General features: G+C 35.7%; 1 protein-coding gene across 2 annotated transcripts in view; it reads left to right on the top strand.

Annotated features, from left to right (window-relative positions):
- si:dkey-246i14.3 (ephrin A4) overlaps window positions 1–23,367 on the top strand; it is a 93,814-nt gene that overhangs the window by 9,495 nt on the left and 60,952 nt on the right. The gene's annotated exons all lie outside the window — the stretch shown is intronic.

Below are 23,367 nucleotides of genomic sequence, written 5' to 3'. Positions count from 1 at the left end.
TTCTCATCTAGATTGTTCTAATGTTCTGATGTTCTAATGCTATCAGGTATTTGCTTCTTGTAGTGTGTTTTTGTACTTGATGTCTCCTCTATTGCTTATGAATTTCGGGGGCAGAATATAAAGATGCATCGAAGGCTGGAAAAGTATTGCAGATGATGTTGCCATCTTGGACTCATCAGATTGTGATCTCCAGTGTATGCTGGAATGGTTTGAGGTCATGGTTCTGTTTCTGATAGTAGTGACTTTTTGTCTCTAGCAAGGAATAGGCAGCTGCCCACATGAAGAGGGGCTAAAGTTCCTTGAGGTCTTGTATACAAGTGAGGATAAAGAAGACTGATACAGTGAGAACTAAACCAGACTATAGGACTGAAGTGGTAGGTACATCTTTGAACAAAGCTTTTGATTTACCAGTCACTCTACATTCTCATTCTTACCTTTGATCATGAACTCTGTGAAGTGTCCAAAAAAAGAGTACAAGCAGTCAAAATGAGTTTGCTATACAGGGTTTTAAGGTTCACTGTTAATTGAGGAGCAGAGCAATACTGGGGGAGTTCAGAGCAGAACTCTTGCTTTTCCACTTCAGAAGAAGCCTGCTGGAGTACACTGGGCATATGGCTAGGATGCCAGACAAACTCAGGACATGCTAGGGGGATTTATATTTCTCAGTTGGCCAGGGAGTGTCTGACAATTCCTCAAGAGGAGATAGAAAATATTGTTAGAGATAAGATGGACACTGCAGCCCTTCACATTGAAAGGTAAACAGTGAAAAAAATATGTTTTTGTCTGCATTTGTGTTATGGCTTTCCTTGTTTTATTACAGATACATATTGCAAAAAAGCTTGAAAATGTTTGACCCAAGGTGCATTTTTGTTAATTATTTTTAGTCAATTCTTACACTATCTTTTAGCTTGGAATGTGCTTGGATTAATTGTCTAATTGTGGCTGTCAGTGAGGTATTAGATTTCTGTGTCTTTTTTACCCAGCACATGCTTTTCAAGTTCTCTTTTGCACCTTGGTCTTTAACTTATTGGTAAGCCAAACTCTTAATAAGCATAATAGAAGAGATTAGTTAATGTCAATAGATGTAATGTGGAAATCTGTATTATGAAATTGATTCTCAGTGTTTGGATGAATGACTTGGTATCCATTTATACTTATTTTTTAAATGATGTGAGGGATGGCCGGGAGTGTGGCCCATCCAGGATGCCATCGAGGTGGAAGGACAGGGGGAGACAGCTTACATAGTGCTCTGTCTCCCCCAGAGCCCAGGCTCAGATCCCCACAAAGGTGCCCGCAAGGCATGCTGAGGTTTGACTGTCTAGTTGGGTCCTGTGGGGGTTGGGGGGGGGGGGGGGGTCATGGGGCTGCCATTGGGCTCCAACCTCACCCAGAAGTGCTTCAGAGCTGTAGCCTCATATTTCCGGAAGCATTCCCAGGGATTGGATAAATAGAGCTGCCCTCCTCATATCAGAGAGCCACAGTTGGGAGGAAGAGAGACAAAGCTTGTGAGGAGGGGCAGAGGAGGCAGTAACCAATGACTGAGAGAAAAAAGACAAAGAGTATGCTATTGTGCTTATGGTACTTTTGGCTGTGGTGGTGAAAAAACGCTTGGTTTGAAGAGTTTTCTAACAATAAAAGGCTCTTTGGGCTTTTAACTTGTGTCTGTGCCAGCTTGTGTTGGGAGTCTGGGGAGCTGGATTGCCCCCTGGTGCTTAGAATGAGTTGAGAAGACTAAGCCTGCCCTACCATGATAAGTTATCAAGAATTTTGTAGAGGCCTTTAATACATGCCGGTTTTAAGAGCTATTGCATATAACATACATTGATTATACCAGTTGCTAAAACAAGTCCTTTAAGGCTTGCCTGATATTTGCCTAAAGAATAGTGTTTTCCATGTGATCCTTTTCATAACAAGGTTTGCCATGTTGCCCTCGTCCCACTTGCCGACAGATTTGGTTAAATAACTGTTATATTATTTGCGTCACAAATGTAGTGTGCTCTAGATATTTGCTGTTAATCATTAACTTATTCTAGGTCTGGAGATTGATTAACCTTTTGGTTTTTACAGCATATAATTGTGTCACTGGACATAGTAATGCAGCCACAAAGAAATTAAGCTCACTGTGTGTAGGATACCTTATCTAGACTTTTCCACAGCTAGATTGAGCAGAATGGATTGTTAGGTGTTCAATCAAAGTTAGATATGCCAAAAAGAAATTGATAATCAACTTGGAAAAAAATACATATACTCCCATATCATCTGGGGCTGAAAGACGTATGGAATAGTATAACCACACTTGTCTTTAAAATATTTTGGCAAGAGAAAAACGCTTGCAAGCCGACTTCCACAAAAACTTCAACAAACAAAAAAAAAAAAAAACTTGTTATCTTTGATCCAGTGGCAAGGAGACTAGGAGGTTACATTCAACTGCAGCATTCATTTGTCAAAAGAACCAATTTGATGTACTGCAAGGCATGACTTTCTTAGTCTGTTCTATCACTGAGGTCTCAAATGATCCCAAGAGTAAGTAACATAGTGCAGCATTTCCTTATACAAACACTTGTATGGGAGGATACGGGAGCAGAATAAATGTAAAGGTATGTATGCCTACACTTGTGCATTGTACTGTACATATGTATGCAATGCACTATATATCTTTTTTATATATAGCTTGTGGCAGGATGTTGGACTGGAAGCAACCTAGTTGCATATATATCCCCACAGTTGACTAGTTAAGGAATTATAAGCAAGTTGCTTACACTGCCTATACACAAAGCAGTATATTGGGCAAAAGGGTGCACGAGGAATGCTTAGAGATGGAGATTACCACAAAAATCACCTTCTGTATATAAAATAAAGATGAACCGATGGTTGGTAAAATCCCAAGGTGTAGGTTTTTACCTGACTTCCATACTCATCCACACATAACTAATATTCTAGAAACACCTTTTACAAGGCTATGTCTTTCCTGAAGTCCTGATTTGGTGTGAGTAATATGGCAGTCATATCCATGTGGGTTTTAAATGTTTGTTGTCTATAGCACCTGAAAACAGCTTCTACTTTTGTATTTTGTGATGTGTTGTGATCTCTTTATCTGTCTTGCTTTCCTGATACATATTTTTAAGTGATTTTATTATTTTTAATTAACACCCCATTTTATTTATTTAAGGGGATGAAGGTTTTAACTATAGATCATCTGTAGTAGATAATCAATAGTAAGCTCATCTTATGTGCCACATTTTGATAAAATTGGATGAAGATCGATCTTAAGAAAAGAAAAACCTGCTGATTGCCCCTGTGGATTTAAGGTCTCTTATGCTTTGTTATTACATCAATAATTTCATTTATTGTTATTGCAGTAAAACATGTTAGCTAATAACACACGTTGACTTCTGAACGGTTACGTGCCTAGTTAAATGGAAATCAGGAATTTCTGTAGATATCTGTACATATTCATAATATTTAAGGAAGTTTTAAGTTGATTAGGTTTCATTGTGATGAGTTTATGCCACTGAATAACAAATGCATTTTTATGTTTAGGTAAAACAGATAATAAATAATTTTACAATATAAAACAATAGCTTTCAAACAACGGCCACATTGTATTACCGTAAAAATTCCCTAATGGATATTCTGCCCCCTGTCCTCCATTACAAAAGATGGATAGTGCCAGCATTAATATTAAGATACCAGTACCTTATTTTTTGATAGCCCTGCCTGCATTATTGGTTTTAATGTGGTAATGTTGACAGTAAAATATGTTTTTGAAAAAGTAAGAAATACATCTTAATTCATGCTTTTCTTTCTGAGTTGTTTTGTAATGACGCTGGCATTCTCCACTGTGCCGAGGCAGCCTGGGAAGGTGATGAAGTTTGGGAAAATGTGTGGTCAATTAACTGGTTTACGTGTTTTTGAAATTTCTGGCCATGCTAGGAAGTGTATTTCATGTCTAAAGAATAGTGCTTGATTAGACAAAGGACAGTTCAATAATGGTCACTTTCACATTAAAACATCATTAGTGTATCAGAAAGCAGATTAACTACTACTTCAGTGTTTCATATAATTTTTTTTTCTTTTTTAAATTGACAATCACAAAATAAGTATGTACACCAGACAGTAAAACTATATAAGTATTTTTTGGACCAGTGAGTGCTGTTTAAATACTTTCAAACCAATGTAAGGTCAGTTAGTACACTGAAAGTATAAATAGAAAAGATAATAGGGAAAGCATGGTAAAACATTTTTGAAACCTTATGAATTCTCTTGAGTGTTTAGCTTATACTCCGAGTCACTGTAAGTAGGTCAGAGAATAAGCAAACCAAAAATACCTGCGTGAGCAAATGCATATTTTTTCTTAACATTAACAGAAAATCCACCTGCCTGTCAGTGTGAGAAAATTCAAAATTCTGTTAACATATATTACAGATCTACTCAGAATCATTAGCATAACAAATCATTTTATAGTGAGAATGAAGAAAATATTTACATCTGTGACAAAAAATAAAAAATGTGAATATATGACGGCAAACTGAAAAGATTTAAATCAAACAAATCACAATTACTTTGCTGTTTACATTAGTAGCATCTTCATGTGTCTTGGAAGATTAAATAATTATTTAAACGATTAAAGGTTTACATAAACGCTAACAGAAAAAAATCCAATGACGAATACGAATACAATCGTTTTAGAGAAAATAAACTCTTTGCTCAACACTGGTTAAATACATGTTCAATATTTTAGAAACATCCAAATATTGACTGTTAAAAGTAAATTCTTATACTGAAACTGCTTTTTCTAAATAGTGAGCTGTAAAAGTAACGAAAACAACAAAAAATAGAAATGTGTTTTCCTATAATAATCAACAAAATTAACCAGAAGTTTTTAGCTTTAAATGAAAATAACATGGCAGCTTCTTATCACTTAATAAATTATATTTTTAAAAGTGTAAATCTTTAAATTAAACACTGTACAAAAAAAGTTATTCATCTCTGCAGTCCAAATAACGTAAAATTTCAGCAAAAATTTAAAGTGCATTATTGTGTCTTGTCAAACAAATGCGATATTTTTGGTCAATGTACAGAAAATTCACATTGTTGTTTTTTTATTTGAAAAAAAATTGTTTACTGTTATAATAATTAAAAATTATCACAAATAGAAAATACATATTTTCATGAGCTGCAAGAAATGAAATGTTGAATCCCCTGTGCCAAACATAACCACAGTCAAGCAAATTGAATCACTAATAAATGAAGTTTTATCTATCAATTGTGTTTAACAAAAATAAATCCAACAAATGAAGAAGCTGCTCATGTGTTCTATTAACAATAAAAAATAGCAATTTTACCAAAAATTCCTATCAGCAAGTCAAGAATACTAAGTATTAGACTGTGTTTTACAGCTAGAATTTACTATTAGCCCAGTGGTATTTATGATATGTTTAAAAATGGTTTAATATTGTCATTATTTTGTAATTTGTATATAAAGAATTTCAGAATCAAGATGGGTCCTGAAAAAATATGAACTACTTATTTGTGTCAATATGAACAAAATCTGACTTCTGTTAAAACAGTATTATCAAGAACTCCAGCCAATTAGTTAACCTTGAAAAATATGATTATTTGAAAAACATTTCAAAATCCAATGATTGTTAAGCAGAATTTGTTTTTATAATTTTTGAAAGATAATGTAAGCTTTATTCATGTTATAATATTGTTTTTAACCTACCTTTCTTTTAAAACGTAATTTTTATTATTGACGCTTCACCTCCCACTTTCATAGTCCAAACCCTTTATGTGCTAGTGACATCGTTATGCAAATGTGGTGAAACCCAGTTGTCCAGTTCGCAGTGAATCTGTAGGTGTTAATGTTAACAGTAGTTGCTTGATAGCTACAAACCAGGCATACAGAAAATAATCCATTAAGTAGAGGATAAATTGACCTTTTAATAAATAACAGAGAATTTGCATCCAAAGGAAAGTAATCTGAAAAACGTACTGACTTTAAAAATACATTTAACCGTGTAAATGAAAATAAAATCTCCTTCATTATGTTACAGTAATGTTAACAATAAAATATCTTGCTAGTGTCAATGGATTTATACTAGTGTCTTGATATTCAAATTACTTACCTATTTTGTAGTACAAATTCTGAAATTTCTTGTCAAAATAAGAAAATGAATCTATTATCGTTTTTAACATTTATGATACACTTTCTTACTCTTATTAATAAAATACACATCCTTTAAATATGATTCAGCTAACAAAATAAAGTTTTGTTTTTACAACTACTAAAATAAGAAAACATACAGCATATTTTATATATATTAAAAATACCATCATTGTGCTAACTGGGAAAAACTATACTCCTATTGTAAGACAACAGCATCTTTATATAATTAAAATATTCTTCACCATTGCCACATCTGACTGTTAGCAGTAGAAAGTAAATGTACCATCTATTAAAATACCTACCTGCCAAAATTCTAAAAATATGACTTTGCTAAAAATAAAAAATATTCTTAACATATATAATTTTGTCTTCAGATATACAGTTTTAGGAGATCAAATTAGTCCTTCCAGCAGTGGGCACAAGGTAGCAATCCATTGTATATTGTTGTTAACAATATAAGATAACAAACATTTTGTAGAACAATATCATAAAACGTACTGTTTTATGATATTTTATGATATCTGTTAAAAATACGCAGTCACTGCAGTCATCACAATGCAAAAATTCACCCACATATCAATTAAGCTATTTTCTATTTGTGAAAAATAACACACATTTTTAAATAGTTTTCCAATAATATACACCTCCTGTAATAGCGCTCTTCACTCTTGTTTGAAAATAAGTCTAATAGATAGATAGATAGATAGATACTTTATTAATCCCAATGGGAAATTCACAATAGCAGTTACAGCAAATTTAAATTTGACCACAGAGTAAGTTGTAACGCTGTTTAAAATAACAATTATTTCACTAGTAATGAATGAATCTGTAATTCTATTCAAATTAATTTAAATGGCTCTTTCACTAAAATATTTAAATAATGCGTAATTTTTCAGGTAACTCTGAAAGCCAATATGTAATTTTGTTTATGAAACACTCTCATTACATGCAGATCCATTTGAGGTAATAAAAAAATCTAAAGTAGTAACTAAATTATTTTACAAAAATCTTATTAATGATTACTGATTTACCTAATAATGTATTATTAATTCTATTTATGTTAGATAATTTAAATAATCAAGTTTCCCTTAAAATTAGTATTTAAAAAGACTCTGTTGTATCTCCAAAAAACACTTCAAGAATGTGTGGACTGGAAGTATGGTACACTCGCGCATTTCATGGAAACATGATGTGTTTACTTTATTTTTGCATGATGAAGTAAAAACTAACATTAGAGGTTAGCAAGTATTTTCTTTAAATGTGGTGCTGGGTTTGATGCTTTGAGAGACAATGTTCCCATAAACGTACAGACTATACATTAGCCATCATCATAACTGTTTAAAAATAAATTCTTGGATGTTGATAGATAGATAGATAGATAGATAGATAGATAGATAGATAGATAGATAGATAGATAGATAGATAGATACTGCCATACTGATAAACAGTGAATAAACACTTGCAATAATAGTTATATTCATGATACAAAAATGATCGAGCAGCGTACATTGTATTGTGACAACATAACTTTTTTTATGGTTATACTGTAACATGAAAAGGTACCTTTTTAATAAATTTTTAAAGGTATATAATGCTTAGCACAAAAATGTTTATCTTGTTTTTTCTATGTGGTAAATTCATTAAAAGCCATCATTAATTATACAGACTATTTTGTGCCATCTGATAAACTGCCATTTCACTGTACATTCACTTACTCTGAACACACATAGAGAGAGACTGGCACCTACAAAAAACAAAGAACAAAGACGCACATGCATTTGATTTCCTTTTTTTCATTTAATTGTTTTCTTCATTTACCTAATTTCTTTCATGAAATTTTCTAGTATACAGTATATGTGATTAGATTTGTTGATATTCTTCTTTTAATTAATAAATGAAATTACCAAGCTAAAGCAAGTAGTCAGTCCTTGTGTTAGATGGATGGGAGAAACATAATTTTTACTTTACTATACCAGGTCCATATTTATCCTGCAACAGCAACCAGTGGATAACCTTAATTAAGTATGTCTGTCTAATGGAAACCTAATTTATAGTTAATATAATTTGTAAAGAACTGCCCACTTTGCTGTGACTGTGGTTTACTCCCTGAAAACCTTTAGAAGTCTGACATGGCTAGTTTCTCTAGCAAATTCATTTGAAGGTGTGCTCTTCATATGCTGTGCATATCCCTAGTGACTGGCTATGATTGCTCACTTACACAATGCTTGTTTCCGTTTAGCAGTTTTATTCCAATCCTTTCCAAGCTTGCAATTGTTAGCCAGTGACAACTTGTCAATAAGAAGTTAAGATTTTGTGGGTGCTCGAAATAGCTAACAAAGCATATTATCCAAAGGTAGGGTAGCAAATAAACGATAAATCCATACCAAACTTCTTGCCTTTGTCTTAGATTAAAGATAACAGGATAGGGTTCACTCCGATAAAAACATCCCTAGGCACAGTTGGAGATCAGATGAAATAAGTGCAGTCAAAAAAAAAAGAAAAAAAAAAACATCCTGGTGTTTCATCAGAGAAAGTAACTTCCATGACACGTTGAAACAGGGAGTCTGAAGCACTAAAACTAAGATTTTCTGAGAACTGTTAGGTGGTTTGGAAATTAGGAGTGAGGGGGGCACTGTAAGAGATTAACTAGGGGTTGAAACACCACATGGCGGAGATGGGTATAGCAGTACATAGATGGTACTTATTATTACTAAAATAAGTATGTATTTGGTGGGGACTTTTTATGCCTGTATTAGCTCTGGGCCACTTACTGAAAAACACAAAGAACAGATGACAGTCCCACAAATGCACTTTCACAGTAATATTCAAATTTATACACAGTTTCTTATCCAAAAAGGGATTAAAGTCCACTGCCTGGAAGTGTTATAAATCCCAAAACTGAGCTTTTTCATCTCATCAGGCCATCCCGAGGGAGGAGATGGATGAAGAGTAAAATACTAGATACGGTGGTTTGGAAAACCTGACATTTGTACCAAACACCCTTATCTAAATAACTTTAAATTTTGGCATCCTAACTCCATGTCCAATGACCTTCAGTATGTGGTCTGTCACTATACTGTAGGTTACAACCACCTTCTTTCCATTTTATCTGCCTGAAGAAACCGATGTGACGCTACTGGTGAAGTAAGGGTATCATTTTTTCTTTAACTCATAACCGTCATGACTTTGGCTTCTTCCAATTGGTTATTGGCTTAATTTCAGAAGAGCCCTTTGTCTCAATTACCACCTTCAATTTGGCTGATAGCTTAATCTCATACAGAGACCAAAGGTTTAGGCAAAAACAATCACAGAGATAGCTTTAATTCTTTTCCCTCACTCTGCCACATAAAGATTTACTTTAGAGTGAATATGATGAACCATTTAATCACTCACATTAAATGTAACATGAATTCCATCCATCCATATTGAATCCGAACACAGGGTCACGGGGGTCTGCTGGAGCCAATCCCAGCCAACACAGGGCACAAGGCAGGAACCAATCCTGGGCAGGGTGCCAACCCACCACATGTAACATGAATTAATGATTTTTATAAGACATGAAAAGGAAAGTCATGGTTTAAAATCTGTTTCTGCATATCCAGATATCCAGATATCTTGGTAATAATTTTATGTATTTAATTGTATAACTTTTCTTTCAGTTTCTTATTTCTTCTAGTTTTCAACTCAGAAAGCAAACTTGTGTTAGGTATGTTGGACGTCATCCATTAATATAGGTCCTGCAACCCAACAGGGCCTACTACTGGCAGTTAGGATATGTTTAGCATCAGGGACCAGCAGAGATTTTCACTTTGATAGCAGTTAGAATCCCTGCCCCTTCTAGTGTTGTGTCTAAATCACAATGAACACTATTGTACTTGCATATAGGTGTAAATATGACATTGAATCACTCCAGTGATTTGGTTGTATGTAATTTTCCGCCATGTCTGAAGGAAAGAGCCTTAACAATTAACCTTGGAATGCCTCATACTAAATACACATCAACAGTAATAAATAACAGAGAACACTGAGTACACTGCACTCTATGTGCATAACAATTTAGCAATTGAATTTAGTACTAGGGTGTTGTACCGTGTTAGCCATTATGAATATAGTGAGAAGTCAAGCAAAATGACACCTTTTATTACATCTTGCCTGAAGAAGGGACCTGAGTTGCCTCGAAAGCTTGCATATTGTAATCTTTTTAGTTAGCCAATAAAAGGTGTCATATTGCAATTGAATTTGAAATTTAGAGTGTTACAAAACTAATTGTGGATGTCACAATATGGCATTGCAACCTATTTGTTGTTTGAATTGTATAACAGCCATGGCATTCAACAAAATATCGGTTTTCTGTCCAGCAAGAAAGATCAGAATTTTCTGTTACATGTGCAAACTGCTGTGTGGAGTCCCATTAGGATTAACTTCACTCTTCCTTTCAACTGGAGGAGCCAGTTAGTGCATGGTTCTATAACGTTTAAACTTAAGAGAACACAGAGGTAGGTGTTTCAATACACATAATGCCCAGATGAAACTTGTCTTCTCCTTGTACACAAATTATCATAATAAAGCGTATGCCAAAAGATACACATAATGTTAGTGCTAGGTCCAGTTTTATACATATTAGGGCACAGTGAGTGAATCTGGTTAATATCATACTATGCTGGTTAATTTGGGGTTTGTTATACACTGTGTTGACAGAATATGTATATGTGCTTGGGTGTATATTAGTCTATTTTAGGCAGATCTGCAAATTTAAATTGGCCAGGTGTTGTAAAGTGTCTGTGAGAGAGATGGTTCCTGCCTTGTACCAAATGATTCTGGCGTAGAATCCAGCCCTCCACAAACCTGATTTGGATTAGATGTATTTGAAAATATAAGGATTCCGGGAGTTTTGTGATTTTTTACATTTTTATTTTAAACACTTGGGCAATGTGAGGTTGATGTCATTATTGAGCACATTGCAGTTGATGTGTTGTCATGCCATTGCACTTGCCCCTGTGTGTCATTGTGAAACATCATTGAGGACACTAAGTATACATTTAAACATGTTTGGAATATTTAAATCAACAGTCACATTAAGTCATTTTTTAATATAGAAATGAGATTTGTCTTACTGAAGCAAAAACACAAGATAATTTTACATAACAGTTTAGAAATTGCTATAATGTAATATCATTACAGGTATTTGTAAGATATGCATTCCCCTATGGTCAGGTGTTACACATTGTCTTTAAGTGAAAAGAAATGTCAATACGCAATACTGTAAAAAAACATCCAATTATTTTCACACCAAACTTACTCACACCTGGCCTATTTAGGCACATCATTAAAGTATACATATTTGTCTTTGGAATGTAGGAGCCAATCAGAGCACCTTGCGGAAAATCCACTAGTACATGGAGAGAACCATGAAGACAGCATCCAGAATTAACCCCGAGTTTTTCACACTGAGAGGCAGCATCATTAACCACCCAAAATAAAGATGAAACAATAAAACATTAATTTATAATTGTTAGTGGACTTCAAAGTGTAGTTTATGACAGCAACTTTAATTTTGTTCATTGATACAAATGCAAGTCTACAGCTCTTGTGCTGCAGTTGTTTGTGCTTCACTAAACAAGATTAAGATCAAGTCAGGACCTGACAGGTTTGCACACTATTGAAGGGGTGGGAGTCCAACTCAGGAATTAGCTGTTCTCCTTGACCAAAGTGTTGCAATCATTAACAATAGAGACCTGAATATCAGCATTTGTGGAAGGAACCGGTTGCTTTGCATGTGACAACGGAGTTTTGCTGCTGGAGGTGAGGTGAGTGTGAGGTTGGGCACATCACATTATATAATCTGAGAGACCTCTGATTGTTCTTGATAACCTTCCACAAAGGCAATGTGAACATTATTCTATTGCAGTACGAAGTGTTTGGTAATGTAGTGTGACGGTTAGCCGGGGTCCATGCCTGGCCGGGACACCCCTTCACCACATCTGCCAGGGGGACAAGGGTGGGAAGCCCAGTATCTCCCCCGGACTCTAGATGGCAGCCTCCCTGGGTTGCAGCGGTGCCTCGGACTGCCCCAGGGCTTCATGGGGGTTGGAGTTCTGTGCAGCTCTGTGGGGTTCCGCAGGCGCCGCCAGGGGGTGCTGCAACAGGAGCTGCTGGCCCTTTTTGGGCACTGGTTTCGCCTTACCCGGAAGTGCAGAAAGATGTCGGCAATCAACCACCTGGAGCACTTCCCAATAATTGGTACCCAATAAAAGGGAGCCAGTGACCACCACTCAGCGGGCAGAGTCAGGTGGGAGGAGGACAAAGCTTGCTGAGGAGGAGTGGTAGTGCCAAGAGGAAGAAAGTGCTTGGTGTGTATTTGTAGACTGTAGTTGGGACTGTGTTGTGGCTGGAGGGATTATGGGGAAGACGTGCCCTCCCACTGAAGAAAAATAAACAGTTTATTTATTTTACCCGTGCCTCCCGTGTGAACCTGTGTTGGGTTGGGTGCTATATAGCGCTCCTCTTACTGCAGATATAGGTAAGTTTAACAATACATGGAGTTCAACAATAAATAAAATGTGAGCATAAGTGAAGAGAAAAACAACATATAATTTGATTATGCTCCATCAGTTTGAAATCTATGTAGTGATATTAAAGCAACAGGAAATGTACTTGTTGGAACACTGCTGTTCTAGTGGTTGTCATGAGCACGCACAGCTAGAAGTCTATTCCTAACTTGACTATTTACCTGTAAGTAAGCTCTTTACTTCAAATGTTTTAGCAGCTCCAAAGGTAACATGTGAAATTACATTAGATAAAAAGCTATAAAAAAGAGTCATGTTTGTCCAAAATGACAAGAGCCCTTGGTACACGTTTTTCAAAGATATAGCTTTGGCCTTATGTTTTCACATAACTTTATGGGTGGGCTCTTGAATTTATTTTTTTTTTCTTTTCTGTGCATTCAAAATCCCCTTTCGGCTACAGGCCTCAAGACTGTCAGTCTGCCCTGCCATCTTGGGGCTTCCTCTTGAGTCAGGAGAGCCAAACATTTCTCCCTGACAGCCGTACAGATCTGGACAAATGAGTTTTTTGTGGTGCCGGGGCACAGGGAATGTGTTAAGCAAGCAGCACTTTGATCAGATTCCGGTCTAACGGGCTGACACTAATGGGGACTGATCAATGTTTATTTAACCGGTTTCACGGTCACTGCCTTTCAGATAGAGAGGGGAGCTGTCTGCTTTCTTTTTTCCTCCTCTCACTCTCTCTCTCTCTCTCTCTCTCTCAGTCTCATTCTCCCTGACTTTCCATTGTTTTCTTGTTTGACTTATTTACAATTTCTAGTCTTATTGCTTCCTTGTTCCGCATCTGGCCTTTATATTTATTTATTTTTTAAACAAATTTTATTGTGAACATTGCTGAATCAGGCAGATAAAAACTTAGCTAAACTGATAATGGAGCAGCTTCACTTATAAAGAACCAGCCCAACCTTCTGTCACCATATTGAAGCCCAACTGATTTTCAAGTATTTGCTGACCACAGTAATACAGCATCTTTATAATGTTTAAAAACCAAATTTTGACAAAGTTCCTATAGCCAGCTTGGTTCCAGTGCAGGGACAGAAGTAGGCAGCAGCTTTTGGTCAGTCTCAACCTTGGTGTGGAACTAAACTGATATACACAAGTTTTAAATTTGGAAAAAGTTTTCAGAATTTAAACATGTGAACAGGAATTAGTTTACAGATACTGTATGTGTCTTTAATTTACTAACTTGGAAATTATTAATAAAATGAATGAAACCAAGTCTGTTTCTAAGCAGTGTATGGAGAACTTCCATTTCCACCCTTTTATGTCTATTCATTTTTCTCTGTAGGCCGCAGTCATTGTGCAGTGATTTCTGCTCAGTATGTCAAATCTCTGCAACAGCCTTCAGTGAGGCATTATATATTGTTGTATTGCATTGTTGCTTTATGTTTCTTTTTAAAACACTTGCTTTACTTGCTTGGGTTTATATTGTTAAGTGCAAAAGATATTCACCAGTGCACTGAAACACAGATACAGTGCAAGCACCTATTACAGTTAGGCTGAGGACAGTGTTGAACACTGCCTTGGAACTCTTGATCCTTAGTGAAAAGCAGCATATATGTGAACATCTAAGTAGTCAGAAGTGTTAATGTGTGTTACTTTATATACTGTAGTACCTGTCTTACAGCACACCATTACAAGGTGCTGTATATCAGGGCAAGGGTATGAAAGTTACATTCAAGATCATTCAATATGTGATACATGGCAGAGAAATAAACTTAAGCAGTCGTAACAAGTGAGTACAGTCTCAACCTTGGTGTGGAATCAGTGAAATAGATTCAACATCAGTCAGAAACAATGTGCCAGACATACCCCAAAGGTTTTTTTTTACACCTTTTGGTTTAGCAGTGTGCCAAAGATAATGGTCTTCTTTCTAAATCCAAAGTTATTCCTACCAATATATTATATGGTTGACTCAATTTTTATTTCAAGCAATAAAATACATTATTATACTTTTGTATATGACTGTAAAAAACTTGACTATTGAACTGTGGATTTCTAACTAAATTAAATTGCTGGGCATTCATGTAATGTCAAATGAATACACCCATTAGGCTATGTTGTTGTAGAATGGGAGTCAATGATCTCAGTAGGAGATGTCATATCTGGATCAAACATCTCACAAACAACATTAGAGCTTTGAAGCAATATTAGCAGCAGTCAAAACAGTGGGTGGGGGACCCTGGTGTTTCTATGGCCTCCTAAATGTTTCACAGGAACTTTTTTTACAGAAAGCAGTGCATTTAAAAAAGAATACTGATACATAAAGGCACAGCATTACACGGGCAACCCAGCTAAACTTAAAAGTAAAGTCAAAATGTATTTGGTGTCTAGGCAGTACACATTTGAAACAAGTTAGAATATGTAAACATGACATAACATTAAGATACATATGAGGGCTGTGCAGGCATTGTGGTCTACAATGGACTGAATTTGGTTGTGTGGGCCAAAACTATGTCACCAGGATTGGGCAAAAGGCACACTTAACTAACACACGCAAACACATACATGCACACCATATTCACATGCAGTGAAAATTTGCAATTGTCAATAAACATATTATAAATTAAAAAAAAACACACCTTTGTAATTAATTTCTTTTTTGCCTGAGGATGTCTGGCCATTGTTACTTTCATGATATAGGTCTTGGAAAGCTATTCATTTATGACAAATTTTATGAAATAGAATAAGTGAAAGGCAAATTTTATTACAGCAGCTGACCGTTATGGATATCAGGTGAATGTGGCACTCTGATGGTAAATTATACGGTCACCCAATTTTCAAAGACCCAAACCAGAACACGTGTGAAACATGTATGCCCAAGCATAAAGCCTATCCTCATTTGTTCAATGCCCTGCTTTATCTCATCATCATCAACAACGAGGGTCCAGTGCAAGGTAAAAAAAACACTTTCACAATTAAACACATATGATTTCACACAGTGCCTGAATGTGAAATTCCTATTTTTCGGAATATATAGCCTGAAATCATGACTGTCCCTGACACCTGGATATTTGACCACCTTAGTAAATTTTAGTGCCAGTGAAATAGTGAATCATTTTAAACTGCACATAATGGAGCTTTGAGGTTGGTTTAGTGTTAGGTAAATAGTATTGACTATGCATTTATTTGCTCTTTGCACAATGACTTACACACCACAATGAATTTCATTCATATCTAGACAACCCCTTGATTTCCTTGCTTGTATTTTATACTTATACAGTTAGTAAGATCATTGAATTTGCCTATTATGGTCTGAAATATTGGGAAGAGGGAGATGGTGATGCACTGGTTCTCTTGTGCTTGGTCTCAAGCTGCTAGGAAGACTTCATTAAGCAGAAACAACTTGCTGATGCAGAGGTTTCTGCAAGTGCCCAGCTGGACTTGCTGATAGAGGATTGCCATACAGCATGTGTAAGTAGCCAGGGACAGTGAGTTACTGCCCTACGCATGCAATCTGCTGGTATTTTATTTACTTGTATTAGGCATCTGTTTTCTGTCAGTAGCGTCTATTGAACGTGAAAAAGAGAATAACAGACAAAACATACAAGATGGTATAACTGGTGTCAAGGTAAAATGAAAATTGTAAACTAACTCGTAGTTGAAGTCGCACAAAATGTTTTTTCCATTTTTAGATAGACAAGTTCAGAAATTCTCCAATGCTTTTCAATGGGAGAGTTCTAAAATGTAAAACTGTGTACAACACGATCTGTTTAAGATACCTCAATGAAAATTGAGCTGTCTCAACAAATTTCCTTCAAAAAAAAGTATACCACATTTCAACAAAATTGGTCCACTTGGGGCAAGTTGTTACTTGCGGAGAGACAGATATGGCTGTCATAATAGGTGCTTTGTGTCTTAAATGTGAACACACGTTAAAAATGAGATTAAGATTGAACCACAAGGATGAGAAGAAGTAAGCAGTGACCAAATGAAAAAAGAGCTTTTCTTTTTTGAAATCTGTAGTTGAAAAATTGTCTGGTTAGCAGACCAGACAATCTTAGAATTCCTCTAAAGTGTTATATTGGGGCTCTTGGAATAACAAGACTTTGATTTTAGTCATGTTTTTCAAATTTTAGAATTCACCTGTTTTAATATTACTTATTGTTCTTGTGGTAGCGCAAGAAATCTGTCCAATTTCCTAGAGCAATACAAATGCATTACACCAGTTTTGGTCTGCATGCAGATTGTTAAGGTGCCAAACAAATGTTCTGTCTATGGTATATTTTGTGAACAGGTCACACTTAGTCACTTATAAGCTGGAATCTGACTGTGCTGGGTCTATTCTGTTTGATTAAAAACTTGGGACAGCAGAGTTAGCATAATGACTAGTGCTCACAGCATCAAGACACTGGACTCAAATACTGGTCACATATATCTCTAGTGTACTCTTTTTTCTTCTTTTCAACTCTCATACTAAATATGTGCTTGTTGACACATTGCTTTATGGCATTATTTTGGCTCCGGTGTGAAGATGTATGCAAATGTGCCATGTCTTGACTTGTGTCTGTCCCAGGGTTTGTTCATAACTTGCCCAGCACCCTGCAGTCTTGCAATCAGACTAAATGTTATTGAAAATCAATGGATAACAGCATTTATAATGGGAAATATTGAAAAGCTTAAGTGCTTCTAAACTAAGGAAACCAATGCAGCCTTTCATTTTCAAGCTATTGGGGGAAAACTCTCTTGTTAATATTAATTGCGTCCATTGCACTGTAGCTAGGCTCATACCAGTGCTAGCTTGATGTTAAAAATGCTACCTCTAGGTAAACTTTGTATTTCTTAATTGTGCCACTGTCTGTGGAAGGAAGTATAAATTTTTGTGACTTTTGGGTCAGAGCATCTAGCCATTATGCCAGCCTAAATAACCATCTGCCAACATTAGCCTAGCGTGTAATTATTTCAATGAAGGCCATGATTTCAAAGCTACAACATTATTTTCTACAGTTTTTTGAATTTCAGTTCAGAGTTTAAAATTTTAAGTTTTATGTTTCAGTTAGTAAAGACTTACTAAGACTATGCTACAATAGTTAAAATCAACATTCAACATCTCCCAATACTGAACCACTGGAAAGAGTTATACACCATATTACTTGTTATTGTTTTCTTCTCTGAACACTGTGCACAGTAAAGTGGGCCACACAATAAAGCCACCAGAGAAGCTAATCTGATTTCTATCCAGTTGCTACCAGATAGGCTTGCCTTAGTACAGAAGAACATAAAAGTGTAAGAGTAACAAATGAGAGGAGTGAAAAATGAGAGTAGACTTTTCAATAAAAAAAATCAAAAAATAACAAAAGTACAGAACCTGCAATAAACACATAAAATATACAGCATATACTGACCTTTGGGAACAACTGAAGAAAGGAGAGGAAACCTCTAGACTACATACATTCCAGACATAATAGTTCTTTTGCTCTTATTTATTAGGCTCTCTGTAAACATTATACTGGGCATTATGATGCTTGCTAGTGTCTATTATTTTGGTAAAATACATGAAGTTCTGGTGTAGACTCTACCATTGGACTCTTACTTAACAAGTAACTGCAACTTAAAGGGAGAAACTGTCAAATCATCACTCAAGAGACTGTTACCCAATAACAGATTTTTGGAGCTTTGGAAAGCTTGTGGAGCATGGACATAATTTTGTTCATCCTGATTGTCCATCCACATAGCACTGATGATGCCTATTGTTTAGTGTTGTAGTGTTAAACATGTATTTGTAATACCCCCTACTCATTTTTGAACTGTACATTTTCATCTGCATTACTTGATGATTTTAATTTTATCAACATAGGACACTCAAAATTCATTGTTCAAATTTTAGCAAAAAATATCTCAGATAAAGACTGATAAGATAAGATGACTGTATATATTACATGAATAAACGATATGTCACTGAATTGATGGTTACACCATATACTAAGAGAGGCCTCTATCAACTGTTGCTGCAGAACTCCAAGAAAATAAAGAGATACTTGGTAGAAACCAATCATTACAACTGAAACAATTATTGGCCAGTAATATGAATGTCTCTAACATCAGCTCAACCAGGAGTAAAGTATGCTAAAATCATCAGTCTTCAGCCTTCAGCTGAGAACAATGTGGTCTGTATAATATTGGTGGGGAGACTGCTTTAAAACATACATAAGAGCATACCTGGGAAATTTTACAAACAAATAGATACCATTAAGTCCATCAAGCATGTTTCTCTAGCAAATAGCTAAGATGTCCCAGTATCTCCATCCACACACGTCTTAAAGGTTGTCATGGATTCTGCTTCAGCATAATAGCTCAGTAGTTTGTTCTACATTCCCTGGAAAGCACTCTGTGGGATCTACTTTATTGATGACTGTAGAATTTTGAGGAACTGGATTAGGTCTCCACATCTGTCTATTTTATTTGTTTACTCATCCACATCCATCTCTTTATTGTTAATTCATTCATTCCTTGTTAAGGCCAATTGAATGCTTTTCATATTTTTTTACAGGTTGAATTAAATCAGACTTAGAAATGTACCGGTACAAAAAACAGGTTTTCCCGATTTTGTTAGATTAATCATATCTGGTTGATCGAGTGTGTGAGTTTAAAATGATTTTATTAACTGCTTCTAAAGATCAGTTGCACCATATTGTAATGTGTGCTTGGGTTTAATTTTTAATGAATAGTCTTTTTGATGCTTGTCTGATGCCAGGTCAACAATGAAACCTCTGTTATGAAGTACAAAAATACCCGGCCTGATATCTTCCTCTGTGGAGCCGAACAGAGGCTTTATCTTATGAATACAGTGGACCCTTGACTTACGAACTCAATTTGTTTACGAGGGCTGGTTGTAACTCAAGTTGGTTGTAAGTCAAGACTATTTTTCCCATAAGAAATAATTGGAAATACCCATAATGCGTTCCGAATCTCCCACAGCAACACTTACTTAACCTTTTCATAATAAAAAAGGGTTGTATAATGTGCATAATTTACCAAAACACCAATAACTTTTCTAATGTACTAACCAAAAAGTTATAAAAAGTGCGTAGCCTACTAGAAACAACAATTTCATACTGTACTCATACTGTACTCACCATTTAATTTGACATCTTTGGGCTGCAGGAGGGGAGGAGGAGGAGAATGAAATAGAAGGTGGTTATTGTTTGGAAGGAGTCTCCTTATACAAATCTTTTCTTTGTAAAATTGTTGAGATGATGAATTTCGACATGCTGTACATATTAGCGAGATCGGTCACACGAACACCACTCTCATATTTCTGCACAATTTCCTTCTTCATTTCGATTGTGATCGCTTTCTTTACCTTCGTTACCTTCTCTTCCTTCCTTAGCAATTATCGAAATAAATTATATAAATCACTGCACTGACTGAAATTATGTCCACAAACACATGTATCTGGCTCCGACTGACGCTTACAAATGCTCTCAGCTGTTTGTTTACAATCGCGCAAGTGGATACATGTGATGTTGGTCATAAATGAAAACAAAAATTTTGGTCGTAAATCAAGTAGTTCGCATGTCAGGCCGGTCGTATATCAAGGGTTGACTGTAATGTCATTAGCCCACCACACTCAGCCATGGCATGGTTGTCTCAAAGAGCTTATATGATGGCGTGAGCTCTTGGTTAAGACTCTCTGTAACCTCAGCACTATGAGTCATGTACCTGAGTTCCAAACTCATGTGGCAGATTAAGGCTAGAAAAAAAAGACTCCAATGAGTGCTATAGGGATACACTGAGCATATAGAAATTGTTTCATTGTTATTTGAACTGTTTCTTCCAAACATATACATATTAAAGTCATCTACATGCAATTTGTAATTGCATGGTATTACTTTATTTTAAAAATAGGACAACAGTCTATCACATGACACACTTTTTCATCACAGCAACACTTAACTTATACTGATCCAATTTGTTACCCTAACGTATGTCTTCAGGAACACATAATTTTAATTTCTTAAATGTACTTTTTAATCATTATATGGAATTGTGAGGCAAACTCTGATGTCCATCCTTTTCCTTCATATCTGGAAAATCCAGTACCTCCAGACACTGTGCTTCTATGCTCTATTATGTGTTTTATGGCTAAGGCCACCTAGACTACAACACAGCTTGATTTTGTCTGATAAAGTCATTGATATAGTTTGAAATTGGAAAATAGCAGCACACACTTCTCTAGGGAGGAAGAGAAGACTGTCATGGGTCAGCAGTCAAAAATAGTGTAACTCTGCTGAAGTGGCTGACTGCAGACCAGAAGTCTGATTGAACCTTGTTAGTGCTTCTCTCCAGCATGTGGCGCTCTGGACTGCTTCTAGCTTGTTGAAGTAGAGAAACACGCATACTCCATTATTTGACCCAAGGCCCATTGACTGACACAGCTTTGTGTTTTTGTGATTTTTGTGGTGATTATATTCATTTTCACCTCCAAGAGTATGCTTGAATTAACTGCTTACTTTATAATTTGCCATCAGTCTCTGAGATGAACTGCAGTTTGTTCTGCAAAGATGACAGTATTCAAACTGGATGCACACTACTTTTCTACTAAGTAGCAAGTGCTGGTGTTCATTAAGCCTGGCCTTTCTGTTATTCATACTTATAAGAAAAGGTTCCTGCTGCTCTGTCTCATATTGATGTCTCGTCAGATTATTTGCTTAGTGCAGACAAGCTAAATGGCTACTGCATCACTGCAAGCACATCACCTGAACATATGAACAAGTGTAACCTGGTGGGAGTCATACGGGAGAATGTTAAGTTGCACTGGGATTCTGTTTCTTTGTCTCTGGTTCCCTTTGCATGTTCCTTTGCGTCTTTGCATGCTTCTTGTCACTTTGAATAAAAGCGACTGCCAAATAAATAAATGGAAATCCTTGTCTGTATCTGCTCCTTCATGTCTCTGTGTGGCCTTTTGTGCCTTTGCATGACCTGCAATTCATTAACTTGAATGATTTTGCATTTTATTTAGATTTTGGTGGATTCATTATAGTGGTAAACTCCTACTCATATCTGTCTGTATCTATAGGTTTCAAAACACCTTCATATGTGTCTGTTTTGTATGCAAGTATCAGTGATTTTAAGAATGTCCGATGTTCCTTCTTGACTTTTGAGTGCCCTTTCAAAGCATGGCAAATTGGTTCTAAAAAAAAAGTGAAGCGTGTTGTGTGAATTCTAGAGTGGATTGAGCACTGTTTGATTTCTGCATGGCTAAGAGCAAAAGTGAAGCATGCACACACATAATGACATGTACTTCTTTTCAAATCCCAAATCTGCACAGAAATGGTTTAGACCAACAGACAAAGGCACTTGGTGGAATGCCTGCCTGCCCTAAAAGCTGGAGTGATCTTTTGGTGGTAAGTCAGTTTTTTGATGGTATCATCAAATACTGAGTTTAAGGGGTTTTTTTTTAATTACTTTTTTTCCAGATTGTGAAAAATCTTACTCACATATGCAGTGATATGTTAGATCTAGTTATCACTCATGGTGTTAACATTCAAAATGCAATTATTTTTTTTGTTACTAAAACCTTTTGTCTGGGCTCAGAATTCCAGGAAGAAAGAAATGGTAAACAAAAAAGGAGGTGATGTTGTGACTGCCTGGAGATTTCACAGTAGTCCAGACAGGCCAGATTTTAAATAAAACAACAGAGATTTTTAGGGACTTCGGAGAAAGTGCTGTAAGTCAGAAATATCCAAAGCTGAAGAACAGAAGGCCAGGACATCATTCATAAAGGGCAAAGTGGGATTGCTAAATTCAATCTCGCCACCAAGCCAGAGTGGTAATCAAATATTCTAGCCAAAAGTAAAAATAAGTTTCCTGACTATGTTAACTCCTTTACTTTGCAACACAATTTGAATGCAGTTTAATACATGATTTGTTTTAATGCCTAGCAACCATGTAGCATGATAGCGACATAGAGACATACAAAATGGCAGTGCCTATGAAACACAAAATGGTTATACCCATGAAATGAGTTTACTTCTCATAACAGTAAAAATGATAATTAAACAATAAAACAAAATCTAATCATTATTTGCATGTATCCAAGGGGTATGAGAGAGCATGTTCAGAACAGGAAGGAAATTTTGTTTCTTTATAGCTAAGACAGTACATATTTTCTGGGTGGCTTTATTTTATGTGTTGTATCTTTTTTTATTTTTCTTTCCTCTGTCACTCCAGCTATTTGTGTGAATTTATAATCATTTATTTTCTTAACAAAATACAATTTTTCTGAGAAGGTATTAAACGTGATTCTGTACAAAAGAAACGTGTGTTTTAGAAAAAGTGTGTTCTAGTCAGTTGTTTTTAACATATTTGCATGGCATTCAGGCCCCGGCTGCTCAAAGTGATATTATATTACAACATTTATTTACATTTGTTTTTTGGTTTTCAATCTTGATTTGTCATTATGTACAGTATCTGTATACCTCTACATGCAGTCTCTGTCTCTTACAGATTGCACATTCTCCTTTTCCTTTAGGTTCTTCTTTTTTGCATTTTTTCTTATAGATGTATTTGTGTCCATTTACATTAATATGTTTACCAGTTTTTGCAGCCTTCCTTGCATGTCTGCATATGGATATGCACCATATAGTGTGTAGTGAATTTCTTTTTACTGACCATTTGATAGCTACTTTGCTT

Source organism: Erpetoichthys calabaricus, chromosome 2, assembly GCF_900747795.2.
Source record: "Erpetoichthys calabaricus chromosome 2, fErpCal1.3, whole genome shotgun sequence".
In the NCBI taxonomy this organism is placed as follows: domain Eukaryota; kingdom Metazoa; phylum Chordata; class Cladistia; order Polypteriformes; family Polypteridae; genus Erpetoichthys; species Erpetoichthys calabaricus.
Note: the sequence above shows the minus strand (reverse complement) of the source record. Positions and strands in the feature narration are given on the sequence as shown.